At 40.2% G+C, this 17,974-nt stretch overlaps 2 pseudogenes; both read right to left on the reverse strand.

Moving 5' to 3' along the window:
* Positions 1-1,051: 1,051 nt before the first annotated feature.
* On the reverse strand, positions 1,052-13,790 carry LOC149266677 (protein DWD HYPERSENSITIVE TO UV-B 1-like; annotated as a pseudogene).
* A 719-nt stretch (positions 13,791-14,509) lies between these two features.
* On the reverse strand, positions 14,510-15,100 carry LOC149266678 (protein DWD HYPERSENSITIVE TO UV-B 1-like; annotated as a pseudogene).
* Positions 15,101-17,974: the final 2,874 nt, after the last annotated feature.

Raw genomic sequence — 17,974 nt, forward strand, 5'->3', positions numbered from 1 at the left:
CATCATCAACATGCTCAAGCTTCAAATACCTAACAATCAACATTGCCTACAGGATCGTAGCTTGTTGAGGAATTTACCCAAAGAGATCCACAACCTTAAATCCTAAAAACGATTCTGTGCATATACATAAATCATGGCATTCCATATGATTAAATTTATCTGAGGCATTTTGTCAAACAATTTGCATGCATCCTCCAAACACCAACATTTAACATGCATGTCTAAGAGGGAACTATCCACAAAGGTATTACATTCATATCCACTTATAATTATTTTGTTGTGGATCTCTCTTCCATGCTCCAGAGCCCTCAAATTTCCGTAGTCCAAGAGAAAGATGGAAGAAGTAAATCGATTGGCTTGAATGCCCTACTATTCCATCTCATAAAACATTGCATAGGATTCCTTATCCGACCACTGGCATAAGCTACAATAATGACGTTCCATGGGACTGCATTTCATTGAGGCATTTCATCTTAAATTATGTGTGCATTGACTAAATTTCCACATATTAAAGATTGTCACAATCTTGTTTCCCATGTAAATTTTAGCCTTAAACTTGGTCTGCATGATGTGGGTGTGCACAAGTTTAGTGTATAGAATATATTTTTTATCAATGCATGTGTGCAAAAGAGAATTGTAAGTAGTTAAATATAGTAAAATGCCTTCCTAGTCCATGAACTGTAGAAGAGCCATTCCCTCTTTCAGTGGGCTTTGCCTACAGAGTGCATCCATATTTGCTTTAACTGTGGTTGCAAGATATGTTTCATTGTTGCCATTGTTGTTCCAGTGCTGATATTCATCAATTAGTACATTAGTTTTAGTCATCGCCATGATGGTGGCAACATTTGTTATGATGTGTTCAACAGAGGAACCTGTGTTGTTCCCCTGTTTACATAGTAATGGCTTTGCCATTACTGCTGGTTTACGGTTTTGTCATTTGACCATTTAGGAAGCATTCTAATCCAAATATTTGATCCCAACTACACTAGTATGAATGATTTCCTGGTTACATTTGACTTATTTTCATAGAGAAGGTTTTACTTACATAATGTCATTTTTGGGTTATGATTTGAGAAGTAACACAAGGATTTTTCATGTATAGGTAGTTGGAGGGCTTATGGTTTGAATCCTCTTCAAGGGAAAGATCTTTAAGTCAAATTCCAATTTGAGCACAATGTAAACGAATAACGTTTTCCTCACAACTCCCATTAATAATGTAATCCTTCCCATTCATCTAACATGACCATTGAATGAGTATAGTTATGAGCACTTCTTGTAGGAGCAATGAAAATTTCATTTGTAGCCTCCCATCCACAACTAAATGTTCTTTGATGCCATTATCAACAGTTGAGGAAAGGATATAATTATCATCACTAGTAAAGCACACCATCACATTCCCTCTTAAGTTGGTCATTGTATATAAAGTACGTCTAGGATTTTGTCATAAATCCCATATTTTGATTTCTTGATCAAATGACGGAGTCACAAACAACTATCGGGAATGATGAGAGAACATTACCTCATTTATATGTTCACGGTGGATATCTCCAAAAAATTGTAATTTTTTCCAATACACACCTCATCCAGGTGGATATTGGTGGCCACCTGCCTATTCTACCTAGACCCCCCAAGTCAGTTTCATATATTTCCTTGTTCATTTCAACATTTACTCTTTTTAGCTTTTTTTCAGGTCCTGAACTTTTGGAGTAGTTTTGAACCCCTAAACAACATTTTTTTTGCGGTCGATGCTAGGCTTGTCGGCATAGGTGCCAAACAAAGATAATATGACCAATTTACAACCCTGGGAAGTTGGCTTACATACTAACCCCAACGAGGCCAACAAACTCTTTGTGTTACATCTCTTAGGGTTAAGGTTTTGGTTGTTTAGCATTTTCTCATGTTTTTTGATAACAAATAGGTCCTTTAGCCTCATTGTAACACAATTTAGAGGCATGTAGACACCACATGTCTTATTAGAGATAAGCTACCCGAGCTATCTTATTTCCATTCTGTTTGTAAGCATAGTTCAATGATTTTTTATTAATGAAATGAAGTTTTTTTCTGCTGCATCTCTTTGTTTATGATTATATCTATGAGTTGTTGCTTTCCTGTTTAAGTTCAAATTAGTGGTATCAGAACGGTATGTTCTTTCTCTGTTTTTCTTTGCATGTCCCTGACGACCTTCCATGGAAGAAGAAAATAAAGATGAGGGGGCAGGAGATCCTTTCAAAATGGACAGAGGGACGCGATGATAGATAACTTTGCCCAGATCCTTCGATGGCTACCCACAGGAGATGCATTTTCATCTAGCAGCCACTTTGGAGGTGCCACTCCTTTTAAGGTACAGGTTAACTTCAATATTCCCATATTCAAAGGCCTCATAAATGCAAATGTTGTAGATAAATGGTTAAATCTATTGGAAGGATATTTTTTAGTTCATGAATTTTCCAATTAGGAAAAGATTACTTTTTCACTTCTCAAATCCACCCCACATGTCAAGGACTAGTGGGAAACCTACTGTGAACAAAAGGATGAGAGTGAACGCTCACTGTTTTTAGCCGCACCCACTTGGAATTATTTCCAAGACACCATCAAGGAATAATATTACCTTTTCGAGTGCTATGAAGACAAATACATAAAGTGGACCACGCTACAGAAGGGAAGGGACTAAGATGTGCCAGAGTTCACAAATATTTTCCATTACCTTCACACAAAGCTGGGTATTAAGGATAGTGAGTAGTATTTGGTGCTCAAGTACCATGGCTATCTAGAAAAGTACATCTAGGATACAATGGAGTTCTTGGACATTTCCTCACTCATCATGACGTATCGATACACTGTCAATATTGATAAGAAGTTTAAACAGAAGAAGCGAGGCTTTGGATTTGCAAATCCAAAGAAAGGAAAAGGGGCCCCCAAACCATAAGGCAGGGCTGCCCAGGAAAGCCTGCCGAAGCTACAAGAAAAGAACAACACCATGAAGTTGAAGAAGGACATGGGAAAGTGGTGTGAGTTCCATAAGAGCTCAACTCACAATACAAGTGAGTTTCGAGCTAAGCAATCACTAGTGGCAAAGCTGAAGGCTTCCGAATTAGAAGCAGGTTCCTCCACTGAATCCGAACCCGATAAGGGAACTAACAAAGGAAAGCAGATGATTGATGTAGAGCCCAGTGCCAACGTGTCCAATACCAAGATCAAGAATATTGAGCCTGAAGATCTAGAGGAGGGGGAACATGTCTTCCACTCATAGATGTGGGTGAAGGGTTCTCCGTTGCAGTTCATTTCCAACAGCGGGAACAAAAAGAACCTCATTTCAACAAAGGTCATGAAGATGTTGGGCCTAAATACTACAACACATCCACAACCCTACACCATTAGGTGGCTTCACCAAGGAAAATATCTTCGCATCAGCCAGTAGTGACGCCTTCTCTACAACATCAAGCCCTTCATGGATGAGGTATTGTGTGACGTTGCTCCTCTTGAAGTTTGTGATGTATTGTTAGGACAACCATATTTGTGGAAGTAACATGTTGTATATGAGTCTAGACCTCACTATATGATTATTACTTTGTCTAATAAGTTGTACAGGATACCGGAGGTAGCCCCATCTACCGCCATCTCTTTGATCACTACAAAGCATTTGATCCGGACTTAAACAAGAACACAACAAATTACAAAGATAACCATAAACATAGATATGCAGTGGAAATAATTTATCATTTCATTAATGTAAAATATTGAAATATGCTTACAAACAGTAATGGAAATAAACCAGCTAGGGAAATGGTAGCTTATCTCTGAGAAGAGATGTGGTGGCTACATGCCTCTAAACTGTCTTACAATGAGGCTCGAATGCCTATTTATTGTTGAGAAACAATGGAAAACCCTTCACCTTCCAAAACCTAACCCTAGAAGATGAAACGCCAAACTGTGGGCCCCGTTTGGGTAAATTGGTACATCAACTTCCCAGGGTCGTAACTTTGGCATACAATCTCTGTTTGACGTGTACAATAGATCGTTAGAAAGATCTATCCGAGCACTACCACTTTGGGAAGGGAGACATCGATCCATGGACCCATGTTGCCACAGATTTCCCAAAAAATGTCGTTTAGGGCCTCAAAACGGCTCCGGAAGTTCAGGACCCGAAAAACTGCTAAAAATAGTAAGTTGTGCTACAGTTAAGGAAACTGAAAATGCTGAGAGAAACAATGGTGGGGGTCCAGGTTGACTTGGTAGGTGGCCACCAAGATCCACCTAGATCATTCCTCCCCCCTTAGGAAGCAATGGTCCCCATTGCGTTGAGTTCCTCCATGAGATGAGGAAACTTTTGCTAGACTTGGTCCTTGGTGAGCCACTTGCCCTGGTGAAGGAGTTGGCTTGCTTTGAAAACTCGATACAGTTGGATATTTTGTTGGTGAGTGTTCTCGATTTGTGTGTCCATGATCCGATCAGTTTTAGCTTGTTCCATACAATCTGGATTTAATTCTATGGGTGTGAGCTGTTTTGCAATGTTGGATGTGTCTAGCAATGGTGGAAAGTATGGCCGAAGGCGATCCACATTGAACACTGGGTGCAGGACAAGGAATGGGGGAATGCTGAGCTCAAATGCATTGCCTCCCACAGCCTTAGTAATGGTGTAAGGACCATATCTAAGTGGTCCCAGTTTCTGATAGGCTGCAGTAAGGCGTTCCTTTTGCAAATGAAACCAGACTTTGTTTCCCACCTGAAACTTGTGTGGCACCCAATGTTGATCATGTCGCTGCTTGTACTTGGCATTTGATTTCTCCAGAATGTCATGGACCCGCTGGTGAATATGTTGGATGTTCTCAATGAAGCTGGTTGCCTTATCTATTTTGGACTGGACATGAGCCGAATCTATGTGAGTGGCTACAAGTGGCATGGCCACATCAATGGGGCATAGTTGCTGGAATCCAAAGCCCACCTGAAAAGGGCTGTGGCCAGTTGAGCTGTGAAGAGCTCGGTTGTAGCTGTGCTGAACATAGGTGAGGCTCTCGTCCCATGTGTGTGGATGCTTTGAGTTGTACATGTGCAAAATGTGCACAATCATCCTATTGACAACCTCTGTCTGGCCATCAGTTTGAGGATGGAAGGCTATGGACTTAGTGAGTTTGGTGTCCAGCATTGCCCAGAGACTGGACCAAAATGTACTGAGAAACCGACTATCCTGATCTGAGATGATATACTGTGGGATCCCAAAGTGCACCCACACTCGTTCAAAGAAGAGTTTAGAAGTGGCTTCTATTGTGATATTCTTCTTGCAGGCTGCCATAATGGCCATCTTTGAGAACCTATCGATGACCAAAAAATCACAGTCATTTCCATGCTTAGTGGAAGGAAGGCTTGACATGTAATCCATGGAGATGGATTCCCAAGGTCGACTAGGGGTAGGCAGCGGGGCATAGAGGCCTTGCTTCTTGATGGTCGGTTTGGCAATGGCACAGGCAGTACATGATCTGATGTACTTCCCAACATCATGTTGAAGATTCGGCCAGTAGAAATACTTCTGTAGTACTACCACCGTTTTCTCGACCTCGAAATGCCCAGCAGCCCAACTATAGTGTGCTTCCCAAATCATCTTGGCACGCTCGCTTGAATGAACACAAAGGTGACCCAGGTGGCATAACAGGGCACCTTGGAGGTGAAAATCTCGAACATGGCGACCATCCAAGAATGTCTGGTATGTGTGGCCGAATTCTGGGTCGCTTTTGTAGAGAAGTGCCCAATCAGAAGTCTCGTGCCCACAAGAGTTGAGCACGGTGGTTAACGCCATGATTGGTGGTCGACTGAGGCAATCTACAACATTATTGGTGCTGCCCTTCTTATACTTGATATTCAAATGGAAATGTTGTAGGTATGTAGACCACTTATGATGGCGATCATTCTGCAATTTCCCTTGGGTCTGTATGAACTGCAAGGGTCGGTGGTCTGTGTGGATGACCGTTTCCTTCCCCAAAATGTAATGCTTCCATTGTTGGCAAGCATGCACAATGGAATACATCTCTTTATCATAAGTGGGATACTTTCATACTGTGTCTGAAAGTGTTTCACTGTGATATGCTACTGGATTCCCGTGTTGAGTAAGGACTACCCCAATAGCATAGTTAGAGTCATCCGTCTCGACCTCAAATGGTTGTTGTAAATCTGGTAACGCGAGCACTGGTGATGTGTAGAGGCGATCTTTCAACTCTATGAATGCCTTATGTTGAGATTCAGACCAAAAGAATTTTTCTTTCGCTCCTCCCTTGGTGACTTGACTCAAGGCCAAGTGATATGAGAAAACCCCAACACAAACCTGTGGTAGAAGTTGGCAAGACCTAGAAAGATGCGGAGCTCTGTCAAAGTGGTTGGAGATGGCCAATCCCGAATGACTTGGATCTTGGCTGGATCCACATGCACCCCCTGTTCATCAATAATGTATCCCAGATACTGAACCTGGGTCATGCCAAAAGTGCATTTCTCCAAATTGGTTCATAGCTTGTGTTGCCGCAGTGTTTGGAGAACTTGTCGGATGTGGTGGAGGTGCTCTTCCCAACTCTAGCTAAAGATCAGAATGTCATCCAAGTATACCACCACAAATGAGTTGGTGAATGGCCGCAAGATGTCATCCATTAGCCTCATGAAGGTTGTAGAAGCATTCGTCAATCCGAAAGGCATAACTAACAATTCGAAAAGGCCCTCCTTGGCTTTGAAGGTAGTCTTCCACACATCAGAGGGTTCGATTGGTACCTGGTGATATCCTGACTTCATATCGATGTTGCTGAAATATTTCGCCCCCTTTAGTTGGTCTAGGAGGTCATCAATCCATGGGATCAGGTACCTATTACGAACAGTGATCTTGTTCAGTGCCCGATAATCAATACAGAGTCTCCAAGTCCCATCCTTCTTTTGCACCAACATGATTGGGTTCCCACAAGGCAATGAACTCGAACGGATGTGACCTTTCTATAGGAGCTCCTGAATCTGCCTCTTGATTTCATCGTTCTCTAGAACGGAGCACCAATAAATTGGTCCATTGGGAAGTGGCGCACCTGGGGTCAGATCGATGGAGTGCTTGACCTGAGAGTGCAGAGGAACCCCTACGGGGGAGGTGAATATGTCCTTGTACTCCTCCACGACCTTGTCCATCTGTAGTTGTTGTGCAGAGGGGCCCTGTTTGGAGGCCGTGGCCACCATCTTCTTCTTTCCTTGAGGGCGTATCATCAGGAAAACAAATTTCCCGGTTTTGGAAATGAGCTTACTGCATTGTTTTGCAGTAATCAAAGAGATGGCGATAGGCGGTGCTACCTCTGGTATCTTGTACAACTTATTTCCCAATGTAATAATAACAGCACGGGGTCTTGATTCATACACAGCATGTCACTTCCACAAGTATGCTTGTCCTAATAATACATCACAAACTTCAAGGGGAGCAATGTCACACAATACCTCATCTGTGAAGGGCTTGATGTTGTTTGGAAGGTGACACTGCTGGCTCATGCGAAGATCCCGTCCTTGGTGAAGCCACCCAATGGTGTATGGTTGTGGATGTTCTGTGGTCAGTAAGCCCAACCACTTCACGACCTCTGCCAAAATGAGGTTCTTTTGGCTCCCGCTATCGACAATGAACTGTAGCGGGGAGCCCTTTACCCACATCTGGGAGTGGAAGAGACGCTCCTCCTCCTCTGGATCTTCGGGTTCATTTTTCTGGATCTTGGCGATCCCAACATTGGCGTTGGGATCCGCATCAATGATTTGCTTCCCTTTGTCATTCCCCTTGTCGGGTTCTGACTCAAAGTCAGAACATGCATCTGATTCTGAAACCCTTAGCTCAGCCACCAGTGACTGCTTGGCCCGACACTCACTTGTGTTGTGAGTGGAGCTCTTATGGAACTCACACCATTTTCCTGTGTCCTTTTTCAGCTTCGCGGCACTGTTCTTTGCTTGCAGCTTTGGCGGGTTGTCTTGGGCTACCCTCCCTTGGCTTTGTCCTTTGTTCTGTGGTTTAGGGGCACCTTTCCCTTGCTTTAGATTTGCAGATCCAAAGTCTCGCTTCTTTTGTTTAAACTTCTGCTCGACCTTGACGGCATATCGGTATGTTGTGCCGAGCGAGGGGATGTTCAGGAATTGTATTTCTTCTTGGATATACTTGTGCAGGCAGCTGCGATATTTGAGTATCAAATTTTGCTCTGTATCCTTGATACCCAACTTTTTGCGAAGGGTATGGAAAAGATTGGTGAACTCTAGTACATTCTGGTCCCTTCCCTGCTGCAGCGTGGTCCACTTTATATATCCATCCTCGTAGCTTCCGACAGGGTAGTACTGCTCCTTGATGACATCCCGGAATGAATTCCAGGTGGGTGCAACTGAAAATAGTGAGCTGGTACTTTCATCCTTCTGCTCACAGTAGGTTTCCCACTAGTCCTTGACTCAGGGGCTACTTTGAGAAGAGCGAAAACAATCTTTTCCTGACTTGAAAATTCATGAACAGAAAAACAACCCTCTAGCAGATTTAACCATTTATCTATGGCATATGCATCTATTTGACCCTCGAATATGGGGATTTCAAAATTAACTTCTACCTTAAAGGGCGTGGTGTTTCTAGAGTAGCTGTTGGAAGTCGATGCATTGCTTTTGGGTAGGCACTGAAGGACCTGGGCAAAGTTGTCCATCATCGCGTTCTGTTGTCGCTCGAGGGCTTCTTTGAGCAAGATTTTGATAGAATCTCTTGCCCCCTCATCTTTCTTCTCATCCGCCATGGGAGGCCGTTGGGATTTGCGAGGCTGGTCTTGCAAAGGTTCGACCAGTTCAAGCCCTAACTCCTTATATCCCAACCTCGTTGGGGACATGCAAAGAAAAACAGAGAAAAAGCAGACCACTCTGATACCACTGATCTAGACTTAAACAGGAACGCAACAAATTACAGAGATAACCATAAACACAGATATGCAGTGGAAATAATACTTCATTTCATTAATGTAAAATACTGAAATATGCTTACAAACAGTAATGGAAATAAACCAGCTAGGGCGATGGTAGCTTATCTCTAAGAAGAGATGTGGTGGCTACATGCCTCTGAACTATCTTACAATGAGGCTCAAACACCTATTTATTGTTGAGAAACAATGGAAAACCCTTCACCTTCCAAAACCTAACCCTAGAAGATGAAACGCCAAACTATGGGCCCCGTTTGGGTAAATTGGTACATCAACTTCCCAGGGTTGTAACTTTGGCATACGATCTTTGTTTGACACATACAATAGCTCGTTAGAAAGATCTATCCGAGCACTACCACTTTGGGAAGTTCAGGACCCGAAAAACTGCTAAAAATAGTATGTTGTGCTACAATTAAGGAAACTGAAAATGCTAAGAGAAACAAAGGTGGGGGTCTAGGTGGACTTGGTAGGTGGCCACCAAGATCGACCTAGATCAGCATTACAGTAAGATGATTTCCCATACCAAGAAAATTTTTTTCCTTATGAGCTTCCCCTAGGGAAAGATGAAGGTTGTGGCCACGACTTCTGGGCAGGGCTCCTCTGCATACCAACAATAGATGGACAAGGTCATGGAGGAGTACAGGGATATTTTTGCCTCACCCATAGGAGTACCTATGCACTCTCAGGTTAAGCATTTCATTGATTTGAACCTGGGTGCACCACTGCACAATAGACTGATCTATCGACGCTCTCGTCTGGAGAACAGTGATATCAAGAGGCAGATTTAGGAACTATTTTATAAAGGGCACATCAGTCCAAGTTCATCAGCTTGTGGGAGCATAGTTCTGTTGGTACAGAAGAAAGATTGGACCTGGAGGCTTTGTATTGACTATCGAGCACTAAAAAAAATCACTTACTGGAATAGGTACCCAATCCCACAAATTGATGACCTTCTGGACAAGCTCAAAGGGGTCAAATATTTCAGCAATATTGACTTGAAGTCAAGTTATCACCAGGTGCCTATCGAACCCTCTAATGTGTGGAAGACTACCTTCAAATCCAAGAAGGGCCTTTTCGAATGGTTGGTCATTTCGTTCGGATTGACGAATGCCCCTACAACCTTCATGAGATTGATGAAGAACATCTTACGACCCTTCACCAATGCATTCATCATGGTGTATTTAGATGACATCTTGATCTTCAGCCAGATTTGGTAAGAGCACCTCCACCATATTTGACAAGTCCTTTAAACCATGTGAAAACACAAGTTGTGATCTAACTTGGAGAAATGCACCTTTGGCCTGACCTAGGTTCAATATCTGGGATACATCTTTGATGAGCAAGGTTTACATGTGGACCCATCCAAGATACAAATCATTCGGGATTGGCCAATCCCAACCACTCTAACATTGCTTTGTAGCTTTTTGGTTCTTGCTAATTTCTACCGTAGGTTCATGTTGGATTTCTCTCATATCACTTGGCCTTTAAGTCAATTCACCAAGGGTGAAGTGAAAGAATTTTTTTTTGGTCAGAAACCCAACAGAAAGTGTTCTTCGAGTTTAAGAATCACCTTTATTTTGCGTGAGTGCTCATATTACCATACATGTAACAACCATTTGGGATTTAGATAGATGCCTTCAACTATGCTATTGGTATGGTTCCTACTCAGCATGGGCATCCAGTTGCTTACCATAGTGAGACACTTTCAGACAGTTTGAAAGTACCCTACTTATGACAAATAAATGTATTCCATTGTGCAAGCCTGTCATCAATGGAAGCATTACATTCTGAGGAAGAAAATGGTCATCCACGCAGACCACTGACCTGTATAGTTCATATAGACACAAGGGAAGTTGCAGAACGATCGCCATCATAAATGGTCCACCTATCTGCAACAGTTTCATTTGAACATTAAGTATAAGAAGGAAGACACTAATAACGTCATTGATTGCCTCATCCGACCACTAGTCATGGCACTGATCACTGTGCTCGACTCTTATGGGAACGAGACATCGGGGTGGCTGCATCTTTACAAGAGCGATCCAAAATTCGGTAACATATACCAGACACTCTTGGAAAGGAAGCAAGTTCCAATTTTTCACCTTCAGGATGCACTGTTATGCCACCTGGGACACATTTTTGTTCCTTCAAGTGAGCGTGCCAAGATGATTTGGGAGGTGCACTACAGTTGGGTCGCTAGAAATTTTGGAGTAGAGAAAACAATGACAGTATTGTAGAAGTATTTTTATTGGCTGAAACTTTGTCGAGATGTTGGGAAGTACATTAGATCCTGCACCACCTCCGCCATTTCCAAACCAACCATCAAGAAGCAAGGCCTGTATACTCCTCTACCTACTCCTAGCCGTCCTTGGGAATCTGTCTCCATGGATTACATGTCAAGGCTTCCTTCTACTAAGCACGACAGCGATTGTGTTTTCATGGTCATCGACTGATTCTCTAAGATGGCCATCATGGTGGCCTACAAGAAGAGTATCAAAGCAGAGGCCACTGCTAAGCTCTTCTTTGAGAAACTCTAGGTACACTTTCAGATCCCACAATCCATTATCTCAGATCAGCACCGTAGATTCCTGAGCGCATTTTGGTTAAGTCTCTGGTTGATGCTGGATACAAAACTTACTAAGTCCATGACATTCCATCCTCAAACTGGTGGCCAAACAAAGGTTGTCAATGGGATGATCATACACATTCGGCGCATGTACAACTTGAAGAATCCATGCATGTGGGATGAAAGTCCCCCCTATGTCCAACACAGCTACAACAGAGCTCTCCACATCATGACAGGCCATAACACCTTTCAAGAAGGGTTAGTATTTCAACCATTATGCCCCATTGATGTGGCAATACCATTTGCAGCCGCTCAGGTAGATTCGGTTCACATTGAGTCTGAACCTGAAAGGGCTAACAACTTCATTGAGTGCATTCAACACATCCTCCAATAGGTCCATGATATATTGGACAAAACTAATGCTAAGTATATGAAGCGCCATGATCATCATCGAGTGTCGCACAAGTTCTAGGTGGGCGACAAAGTTTCGCTACATTTGTAGAAGGAGCACCTTATTGGACCCCACCACAAGATTCACCTGATCTGATATGGGCCACACGCCATCACCAAGGCCATCGATTATAATTCCTTTGAGCTCAGCATGCCACCATTCCTTGGTCTGCACCCAGTGTTCAATGTAGATTTCCTTCGGCCATACTTTCCACCATTGTTGGACACATCTAACATTTCAGAACAACTCACACCAAAAGAGCTCAATCCAGACGGCATGGAATAGGCCACAACTGATTAGATCATGGATGCACAGATCAAGAACACTCGCAAATAGAGCATACAGTTATATTGAGTTGTCAAAGCAGGCTAACTCCTTCACTAGGGCAAGTGGTTCACCAGGGACCAAGTTTAACAAAAATTTCCTCACCTCATGGAGACTCTGAACACAATGGGGACCATTGCTTCTTGGGGGGGGTGAATGATCCAGGTGGATATTGGTGGCCACCTGCCTATTCCACCTAGACCCCCCAATCAGTTTCATCTGTTTTCTTGTTCATTTTAGCATTTACTATTTTTAGCAGTTTTTCGAGTCTTGAACTTCCGTAGTATTTTTGACCCCGTAAATGATGTTTTTTTTGGGGTCTGTGGCATGCCCACGTCCATAGGAAAGGGCCTACAACAAAACTTGTAGTACTCGATGAGACCTTTCCAACAAGGTATCGTATGTGCCAAACGAAGATAATATGACAAAGTTACGACCCCAGGAAGTTGGCTGCCCAACTCACCCCAACGGGGCTCACAAACTCTTCTTGTTACATCTCATGGAGTTATGGTTATAGTTGTTTATGGTTTTCTCATATTTTCCAATAATAAATAGGCCATTGAGCCTCATTTTAACATAGTTCAGAGGCATGTAGATGCCACATCTCTTCTCAGATATAAGCTACCATCGCCTGAGATATCTTTTTAACATTCTGTTTGTAAACATAGTTCAATATTTTTCTATTAATGAAATGAAGTTTTTTTTCTGTTGCATCTCTGTGCTTATGATTATATCTGTAAGTTTTTGTGGTCCTCTTTAAGTTTGGCTCAACACTTCATACATGTTTTTAATATCCACTGGCGAGGAACTATTTATTCGATGCATTAATATGGACATATGTTAATTGCTCAAAATCTTCCTATGTGTAAGTGGTAGGGTTTCTACTACTTTTGTCTTGAAAGGCTCGTTGTTGAACCAAAAAAGTCCATGAATACTATGATTTGCTCTAACAGAGTGACCATGCCCAACAATTTCACCACTTTCATGGTTGATCACAACTACTTCCCCATCCAAAGTCCCAAAGACCATCAAACTAGAATCAAATGGATGATACTCAAATTGTGTCGACTAAAACTTCTTGTTAATCTCTATAGAATTTTCAATAGAGTTCCTTTTTAGTTTATAAATAGGCCAAGTGGTTAGGCATGCATAAGGGGCCATTTTGACTGCAAAAATAGAACTGGAAAATGAAATAGCATTACCATTTATCACGCCTAGTTTCTTTAGCTTGAAAAACACAATTGTTCTAGAGCCTATTCCAGTTTCACGCCCTTTTAAAATGTTGAAAAAATTCTCTTTCTCTCTCTAATTATATGGAACATATTTGAAATATTGTTCAAATATTGTTCATGCTCTCTCCCTCTCCAAATATTGTTCATCTAAGTGTAATTCCAACAAGAATTACAAAATTTTCACTGTTCAACCCATACCCAAAATTCCCTTCTCCATCTCTTATTTCACTTGCCTTGGGTGGTGTGGATTTCTCTATTGCATCATAAAAAGCACCAAGAGACATATTTTGTCTAAGTGCAATTCCAGTGGGAATTACAAAATTTTCACTATTCAACCCATCCCAAAATTCCCTTCTCCATTGCTTATTTCACTTGCCCTAAGTGGTGTGGATTTCTTTGTTGATCATACAAATCATCAAGAGATATATTATTGTCAAATGAATTACCAAAAAAATCACTAACATTCTCTTGCATTCCCCTATCTCTATTTGACATCAGTCCATCTTCCCTAGAAGAAAAAACCTTCATCTGTCTCAAAGAATCTCTCCTCTACTCCTATTTGCACAAATTATTGCACTAAGGTAATAGCATCATTGAAGTCCATGTCTGTGATTCCATTTCCCCTTGTCATATTTCCCAGAAAATTTGTTTGTTGAATATATGCAAGATTGTCCTCTAAATGGATTGACTCTCTCAAATGGAATTGTAATTCACCAACACTTTCATTTCAAGAATATTCACCAGAACTATGAACTAAACGATGGTGCATAATCGATTCATCATCTATTATTATCTGAGGAAAAGCCTCTACATCTATTTCTGAGGACTTTGAATCCAGGAAGCTAACATTTTCATGATAAATACAAGACCATTCCATGCACCAATCCTTACAGGATTTATTTAAAGAAAGAATTTTATGATCAAAAGAGTTAGTATTTTTAGTTGAAGATAGTGAACACTACCCTATGCCATTACAACACAAGCAATTATAAAAATGAACCTTTTATAATGAGGGAAGTATTGATAATACAACCACTATTGTCCAAGAATTTGTAATTCTAGTTCCACACATAGAAAACCTTCTCAAGTTTGGCAAAGAACTAAAGAAGCTTTTAGGTAGGCTAATTATATAAACATTGAAGTTAATATTCAGTGTGTGAAGCACCAAAAATTGTCTTGTCATGTTTAGTTTCCTGGTATGACAGGATCTCAAGTTTAAAATCTGGCATGACAAGCCTCTTTCCAAAAGATCCCTAAGAGAATATTTTCCAATAGAAACATATTTTAAATCAACTGATCGTATTTTAGGGCCAATATAATGGATAAAATTCATACCATTGACAATAATACATCATGAGGTATGAATTATATCAACTGCATCTACTTCTAATAGATTTACGAGCGAAAATACTTCAGTTAGAGGAGCGAAATCAATTTTTGTGAGCTTGTCGATATTGATCTCCAAGATGTGTTCTTCATTCGAATATTTTAGAAGTTTATCCTTGGAAAAAGCTAACGATATGGGATTGTTTGGAGTAGAACCATAGTTCCTGCGAGAATCGCTATACCAGGTTTCCAAAATACCAATCTCCATTAATTGTCCTCGACAGTTGATAAATCTTGGATTTGAGAGTTCCAAATTCAATTAATCACGCACCATCTAATCTCACAAATAATTAATGAATTAAGATGGAAAATATATTTAAAAACCCTCGATGAATTACATCATTAGATAAATGGAATACCTAACCAATTATATCGCCTAGGGAAATGGAAATAGATATTTTTTAAAATTAGATCAAAATTTAATTTAATTTGTCTAATGAAGTCTTCTGGTATATTTGTGTCTCTGTTGCCTCTTTCACCTAGTTTTTTTTTAATTCTCTTCATCTCATCGTGTGCAGCAACGTCAATTATCTTCCATCCTCTCACAGTTACTTAACATGTTGAGTAATGGATGAAGAAGCAAAGTCGAAACATTTTAATTGAAAAACGGCGGTGAACACAAAATCTAATTTGCGTTCTCTAATTTGCAAAGGCAGGCGTAGAGGCTCACTAGCCTCATTTCAAGACACGTAACTTGATCTTATATGCATATAGCCAAGAGGGCATAAGATTTATTCAAGGATTTCATGTCTGTGCAGGCTTGCAAGAGAGAAGTGAATTAGATAGGATAATCTGAGCTTGTAGTGGACCATGAGAACATTTCATCTGAACATTTTTTTAAACACATGGCGTAACCGTCAACTGTAACATTTCCTAAACGATGTCTCTCTCCAACATTATGGAAAAAACAAATCTTGTGCCTCCTTTAAATTTCCTTTTTCGTGTATATCCATTAATGTGTACGAGAAGACATCTCGTTCAACACTATGTCAAATAGTTGTTTTTCATTCCATATTATTTCACATTTGGTAGTTGTATCCCTTATTGCATTACTAACAAAGTCCTCACATAGAAACCCATTTAATATACGGACCCATATCTCTACTACTGGTTCTAGAAGGTTGGCATATGCCTCGGAAACATCAGTGGAGATAGATTTTTTCCGAAAGTCATTGTATTCCACTGTATTTGATGAGATCACTTCTTTTAGAGGTATTAACCGAAGGAGATCCACATCTTCATCAAGAGATTTAGAAAAATATATTTTCAACAATTTACAACCAATTGAAATGTTTATCAATAATTTATAGATGCATTTTGCAATTGTTGTTCCTACTCTCTACTTTTAGCCAGTTTGATCCAGATTGGATCATTATATTATTTTTCATCCATCTCAATGTATTTTGAGTGGAGAAAATGGAGGAATCATCTCACAGGATCGTTTCTATCGGCGAGACCCAATTTAGAAAAATTGGGTCTGAAACCCTCCAGGAGAATGAATTTTTGGTGGTAAAACTTTTCTTCTTTAGGATTTCACCATTTGAAGCTATTCTACACCTAGAGATATTTCCAATGATGTAAGAATCACGTCAATCAGAATATCTATGCAAAAGTTATGCCACTCAGAAGTTGACCTTCCTGTTTTCACACCTATAGTTCAAAAAGATGCCGCATCAACCCTTATTATTGATCGAAAAGGGCATATCCATGTGATTATGATGTAAAAGACTCTAGAATATTATATATTGTAACTCTAGTTAATATTTGATGTAGTCAAAATTAACCACTAATAGGTTATCGAGATGTATTATAACTGGGCCACTAAGAGGTAGAGGCATTCCATTCTTTCAAGAGAATTTTGTTCCATAGATGAGCAAAGATAGCCAAGAGAGATAGGAGGTAGAGCACAGAGAGAGGATTTGTGCAATTTAGCATCCCAAAAGCCATCGAAATTACTTCTTTGTACCTGCAACCATATTTCTAGACAGAGAAAGAGAGTGAAGTAGCCTCACCTTCCAGCAGGATTTTCACTCGAAAGGGTTTCTGAGAGAAGATATCTTATATGTTATGTGGGTGTGTGAGATTATTTTGTTGTTATCTACCTTTTTTCATAATTCCCATTTGCATGCATGAAATAATTATAGTTAAATATACAAATCTTCAAGTTTAATAAAACTATAATAATGTGGAATCTCAACCTTTTAATATAATATTAGCAAATTTGTTGTGATGAATTGTCCAGTGGAATATACATGAAATTTTATGGGTCACCATCTACTAATGTAAAAAAGGGTGCAGCTAAAATGTTTTTTATCTTTAACATTATGATCCTTGTCACGCAGTGATGTGTGAAGCAACAACTTGACAAGTATTATTCCTTTCAATATTGGAAACTGAACAAGCTTTGAGATTTTGTATGTTTTTATTATTTTTCCCAACTGAGTTATAAATGGCCTAATGGGTTGAAATATATGTTTTGATGCATGTCTTTTGTGATGCATATTTAAGACTTATTCTATTGGTGTTATTATCAAGGACTTGTCATACAATCAATTCACAGGAGGGATCCCCTTCAACATTGGGTTTCTACAAGTGGATATTTTGTAAGTATAAGATTTTATAGAGCTAAGATACGTTCCAGTGTCTTATACCATCAATGATCCATCTTTTGTCTATCGTATATTATGTTAGTGAAAGAGAGTAAGTATAAAAAAGATCGTTAAATAGGGAGGGATATGACATCATGTAGGTTGGCTAAGCATATAGTTAGTTGCATGATATGTACCATCCAAGGAATGGCATTAAATTTCTTGTTTTTGTTGTCATAGCCTAATTTGGAATTTGTTTCCCTAGGTCACTACAAGGAAATAAATTGACAAGAAGGATTCCATAAATGATTGGTCTCAGGCAGGCTTCTATAAGTAAACTATTTGTTAAATCTCAACTTCTGCACATTTTTCTTGCAATTTGATTGAAAGTGTAGGCTCATCCAATAAAATTCATGCAATCTTAGATCAATTAAAACCCATAATGTTTTTGGACCTTGGCAATACATTTCTTACGCATAGTCAATTCATATTCG

The sequence above is a fragment of the Pinus tabuliformis genome, chromosome 6 (assembly GCF_031772625.1).
Source record: "Pinus tabuliformis cultivar Carrire ecotype Pingquan chromosome 6, CPIR1, whole genome shotgun sequence".
Taxonomy (NCBI): Eukaryota; Viridiplantae; Streptophyta; class Pinopsida; order Pinales; family Pinaceae; genus Pinus; species Pinus tabuliformis.